Genomic DNA, 6,000 nt, shown 5'->3' on the forward strand with positions numbered 1-6,000 from the left:
GGCGCCAAATATAACGGCAGTGATATGTAAATAACGGAGGGGCAGGTGAAAGGTTCTCTTTAAGTGCTGCGGCCCCTTCAAACAGCTTGTTGGCTGGGCCGCCAGAAGTCGGACCCCCATCGATCTAATATTGATGGCCTATCCTAAGAATAGGCCATCAATTTTAATAACCCGGATAACACCTTTAAATGTTATACAACTATCTAATAAACTTTGTGGTTTCAAATTCCTCACTATTTTCAACATCTCTACTTGTTGTCAGTGAATGGAAGTGAAACTATTCATTGTTTCCATCTAAATTGTTAACAAAACCCATAGAAATCATGTTCAACTAACAAGGGGAAAAGACTCATTTAGAGCATCAGAGGTCTTTTTTGTATAGGTTGTGTCACTGTGTCAGTTGGACATGATCAGAACAAATTTCCATCTACTGCATGCAATCGGGAATGTTTCCTCTCAGTGACTGCCAGCCGAGATTTTGTAATTGGTGAGTAACTAAATGTAATATTGTGAAGTTGCATAACTTTTCATTCTACATAAAACTGGAAAAACCGATATTTGTGAGGATTCTCTTCCTGCAACGCATTCCTTCAGCTGATGCTTGGCAACTGACAGTACTGGGGGGAATTTATTAAGACTGGCGTTTCATACGCCAGTCCTAATCTAAATAGCGCTGGAGTAAGCAGCACACGCCTCTTAATAAATTTGGCGCATCTCTGGCCGTCCATGCGCCAGAAAGTAAAATCCATGCCAGCTATAAGCTAGAGTAGATTGTACTATAATTGACGCCAATTACTAGAGTGAATTATAGTAAATTTGTCAGGCTGCTGAAGGCCACGCCCCTTCCTCTGTCCCGCCTACTTTATAGTAAAGTCCCGTTAGTGGTGCAAATCCCTCAAAAGTAAAAACATTTTTTTTACAAATAAAATTTCTGCAAATTATCATACGCTCGTTTTAATCTAAAACACGTTGGCAAAAGATGCGTTTGATTTGTTAAAGGTGAATGCCTCTTAATAAATTAGGCACATCTCTCTCAATGTGTCTGTGCTTCCCAATTCATAGGCAGAAGCTGCAGGCCCATCAGATAAAAGAAATGTCCGCAAACCTTGCATTTTACATGTACATGACCGTTTAATGGGGTTTCCTTCTTTAAATATTCTCTTGATTTCCCTAATGTTGGTCAGGTACATTTTTTATATGATCATTTTTATTTTATTTTTTTCAACCATGGGCATCAGAAACGAATACTCTTCTTCAGTGTTCAACAAGTGTCATGACATGCAGCTTGTAACGGATTTACAGGTAAAAAATGCTTAGCACCTCACACCATTCCCGTTAATAAAGCAAAATGATCCATTCAGTATTGAATAGAGACTACTGCCCCTTAACCCAATGCATGAACTATAATCTGACCCTGAAGACCAGGTGTCTTTTCCTGTACGGCTGCCCCTAGGCATGTGCCTTTTGTGCCTAATGGGAAACGCGCTTCTGATGGGGTGAATTTTGTAAAACTTTGACTGCGGCATACACACCATGACACAACACAAATATAGAAATGCCTACACTAGCAGTATCTCCTCTGTTTACTCCCAAACCTCATGCGTACGAACAGGGGCGTAACTAGGAAAGACTGGGCCCCATAGCAAACTTTTGACTGGGACCCCCCCCCTCCCCTGGGTGTCACACAACCCCCCCCCCCCGCTTGTAGATGGTGCCCTTTTTACAGCCCCCCCCCCTGTAGATAACGCCATACAGCCCCCCCTCTGTAGATAGCGCCATACATCCCCCTGTAGAGAACGGCATACAGCCCCCCTGTAGATAACGCCATACAGCCCCCCCTGTAGGGAACGCCATACAGCCCCCCCCTGTAGAGAACGCCATACAGCCCCCCCTGTAGGGAACGCCATTCAGCCCCCCCTGTAGGGAACGCCATACAGCCCCCCCTCTGTAGATAGCGCCATACATCCCCCTGTAGAGAACGGCATACAGCCCCCCTGTAGATAACGCCATACAGCCCCCCCTGTAGGGAACGCCATACAGCCCCCCCTGTAGAGAACGCTATACAGCCCCCCCCCTGTAGGGAACGCCATACAGCTCCCCCCCTGTAGGGAACGCCATACAGCTCCCCCCCTGTAGGGAACGCCATACAGCGTCCCCCCTGTAGGGAACGCCATACAGCGTCCCCCCTCCCAAAAAAAGGCGACATACAGTGTGTCCTACAAAAGACATGTATCCCCTCTCCACAGGATCTCCACAGGATAGGGGATACATGAGTGATCGCTGGCAGCGATAGGGAGAACAGGGGACTGAAAGTCCCCTGAACTTCGCCATCACTAACCTCTGACTTCCGGCGTCTGCGCAGCTCAATAACAATGAAAGGAGCGCTGGTCACGCATGCGCACAAGCGGGACCGGCGCTCCATTCATTTCTACGGAGCTGCCGACACAGAACCCGGAAGTCCGAGGTTTGTGATGGAGAACTTCAGGGGACTTTCAGTCCCCCGTTCTCCCTATCAATGCCAGCGATCACACATGTATCCCCTATCCTGTGGAGATCCTGTGGAGAGGGGATACATGTCCTGTGGAGATCCTGTGGAGAGGGGATACATGTCCTGTGGAGAGGGGATACATGTCCTGTGGAGAGGGGATACATGTCCTGTGGAGATCCTGTGGAGAGGGGATACATGTCGTGTGGAGAGGGGATACATGTCCTGTGGAGATCCTGTGGAGAGGGGATACATGTCCTGTGGAGAGGGGATACATGTCCTGTGGAGAGGGGATACATGTCCTGTGGAGAGGGGATACATGTCCTGTGGAGATCCTGTGGAGAGGGGATACATGTCCTGTGGAGAGGGGATACATGTCCTGTGGAGAGGGGATACATGTCCTGTCGAGATCCTGTGGAGAGGGGATACATGTCTTTTGCTCTATTTTGCGCCTTCAGGACCAGACACCGTTTAGCCATTTTTAGCACGTGTTAGTTAAATGGCTATAACTTTTTTATTTGTTGGGCTAACTACGTGATTTTTGCGTCGTTTTTTCCGTAGACAATGCAGGTTTCATTTTTTATCAATTTTATACACACCTTTTTTGCTATTTTAGAATTTTTATTCATAAAGTTTGAAAATAGTAAAAAAATAAGCTTTTTTACATTTCAGCAATTTTTTTTTGGGTAATAACATAGTTTTACCCTAAAATAGACCTTTTATTTGTGTCTACCGTAAATTTTTATATATGACATGTCTATATTAGGGTAATTGGGTCAGCGCTAGCGTTACAACCATGATTGGCGGGGGGAACTGTTTTTTTGGGGTGGGTATTTTATGTGTATTTATTATTTTAAAAAAATTTGCACTTTACTTTATTCTTTTTTTATTACTATGGTCTGTCCCTCAAAGGTCAAAAAAGACCTTTGGGGAACTTTATATATATTTTTTCTTTCTTTTACACCATCTTTTCCACTGTAACTGGAGCTGCACAGCAGCCCCAGTTACAGGTGAAATCAGCCCTCTCATAGTGACGATTGTCACTAATAGGGCTGTGCTGGGTCTAGTAAGACCCAGCAGCAGTCTGTCACTAACGGTACCCGGCGATCATGTGACCAGTCACATGATCACCGGGAGGAATAGAGACAGCGCCGCTGCTGCTGTCTCTATTCCTGTACACAGCGTGCATTCAACGCTGTGTACAAGTGATCAGAGAAGACAGAAGCAGCGAAAGCTGCTTCTATCCTCTCCTCAGGGTCCCCGGCAGTCACTGACTGCCGGAGACCCGACATTCAGCTGCCCGATCGCTCGGGCAGCAAGTTAAAGCCCGAGCCGTAGAAAGTCTATGGCTCGGGTTTTAAGGACCCTGACCGCTGGCCGTAAAAACACAGCCAGCGGTCGGGAACCAGTTAATGGCAGAGCGGGGAGATACCTCCCTGCTCTGCCGTAGTGTTCAGTGGCGTCCCGCTGTAGCAGCCATAGCGGCTGCTAGCGGAGCCTCCGGCCATGGTGGGGGCCCGTGCCGGCGGGCGACACGGGCCCCCTCATGCCGCGGGCCCCGTAGCAGCCGCTACTGCTGCTACGGTGGTAGTTACGCCACTGCGTACGAAAGAGCTGTGTCTACGGGCAAATCTAAAAGAAAAAAGATGACGCACGGCGCCACATCGTGCAGATCAAACAAATAGGTCAGGTAGATGAAAGCGATAGTAAAGCCGCTCACCTTGTAAACACTGGTGTAGACAGATAGACATATAGTCGGCTGCAGCTATCCCCAAACCGGTAGATGTCAAGCACCACTGCAAATAGAGGCAAAGTAGTATGCAAAAAGCAGGGATCTAAAAAGTGGTGGCAACATCCATGTTGAAGGTGATGGATCGGCGTTGAAACGCGTAGCCCCTGTTTTAATATGATCAATAAACCCCTTCACTTTATCACTGCATGATTCATCTGGATGTTGGCAGCGCTTTTTAAATCCCCTGCTTTTTGCATACTACTTCACCTGCGTCTATGGGGGCCTGTATAGTGGCAGCGGGAGTTCCTAAGGCTCCGTACTGCGAAACCATAGACATTAAACTTATTGCTGTATGGTGCCCCCATTTTATGGAGAAAAAAAAAGAAAAGATTGCAAGTTTCATGTTACCATTGCAGGACAGGTAAGAAAATAAAAAGACCAAAAAATCTTGATTAGTCGCTATTGCCATCTTTTTTTGCATGCACTATTTTTTTTATACTGGAGGCTCATTGTATCTGTGCTGGCTCTGTGCACGGATCGCTTCATGTAGGATTACTTTATGAACAGTAAGGGCATGCCCACACGTGGCGGATTTCCTCCGCAACTGTCCGCATCAATGCCGCACAGAATCTGCGTTGCAGATTCTGTTGCGGATCTGCCCAAAATGTGCAGTAAATTGATGCGGACTAGCTGCTGCGTATTGCGGTAAAAGTGCTTCCCTTCTCTCTATCAGTGCAGGATAGAGAGAAGGGACAGCCCTTTCCCTAGTGAAAGTAAAAGAATTTCATACTTACCGGCCGTTGTCTTGGTGACGCGTCCCTCTTTCGGCATCCAGCCCGACCTCCCTGGATGACGCGGCAGTCCATGTGACTGCTGCAGCCTGTGATTGGCTGCAGCCGTCACTTAGACTGAAACGTCATCCTGGGAAGCCGGACTGGAGGAAGAAGCAGGGAGTTCTCGGTAAGTATGAACTTCTATTTTTTTGACAGTTTGCTGTATATTGGGATCGGTAGTCACTGTCCAGGGTGCAGAAACAGTTACTGCCGATCGTTTAACTCTTTCAGCACCCTGGACAGTGACTATTTACTGACGTCTCCTAGCAACGCTCCCGTAATTACGGGAGCCCCATTGACTTCCTCAGTCTGGCTGTAGACCTAGAAATACATAGGTCCAGCCAGAATGAAGAAATGTCATGTCAAAAAAGCAAGACGCATCCGCAGAACGCATAACATGTGCATGACAGCTGCGGACTTCATTGCGGAATTTAGAATCTCCATTGAAGTCAATGGAGAACTTCCGCAATGAGTCCGCAACCAGTCCGCCACTGGTCCGCAACATCCATTGTATGCTGCGGACACCAAATTCCACACCGCAGCCTATGCTCCACAGCGGAATTTTCTGCCACGTCTAAACGAAGCCTACTAAAAAGAAGTGGAAGGCAATGGAGAAACGGCTCCGCTGCGGATTAACGCTGCGGAGTGTCCGCAGCGGAATTCAAGAGCAATTCCGCCACGTGGGGCTTTGCCCTAAGCCATTCTTCGAAATTCTTCCCTCCTAGTTTGATTATGCAAACTGCTTCTCCGCAGACAGCCACTAGATGTCAGCAAAGAAAAGGTTCCGCAAACTGCGACTCTGCAGACAGCCGCTAGATGTCAGCAAAGAAAGGGTTCCGCAAACTGCTACTCTGCAGACAGCCGCTAGATGTCAGCAAAGAAAAGGTTCCGCAAACTGCTACTCTGCAGACAGCCGCTAGATGTCAGCAAAGAAAAGGTGCCTTGCTCTT

This window comes from Rhinoderma darwinii, chromosome 1 (assembly GCF_050947455.1).
Source record: "Rhinoderma darwinii isolate aRhiDar2 chromosome 1, aRhiDar2.hap1, whole genome shotgun sequence".
In the NCBI taxonomy this organism is placed as follows: domain Eukaryota; kingdom Metazoa; phylum Chordata; class Amphibia; order Anura; family Rhinodermatidae; genus Rhinoderma; species Rhinoderma darwinii.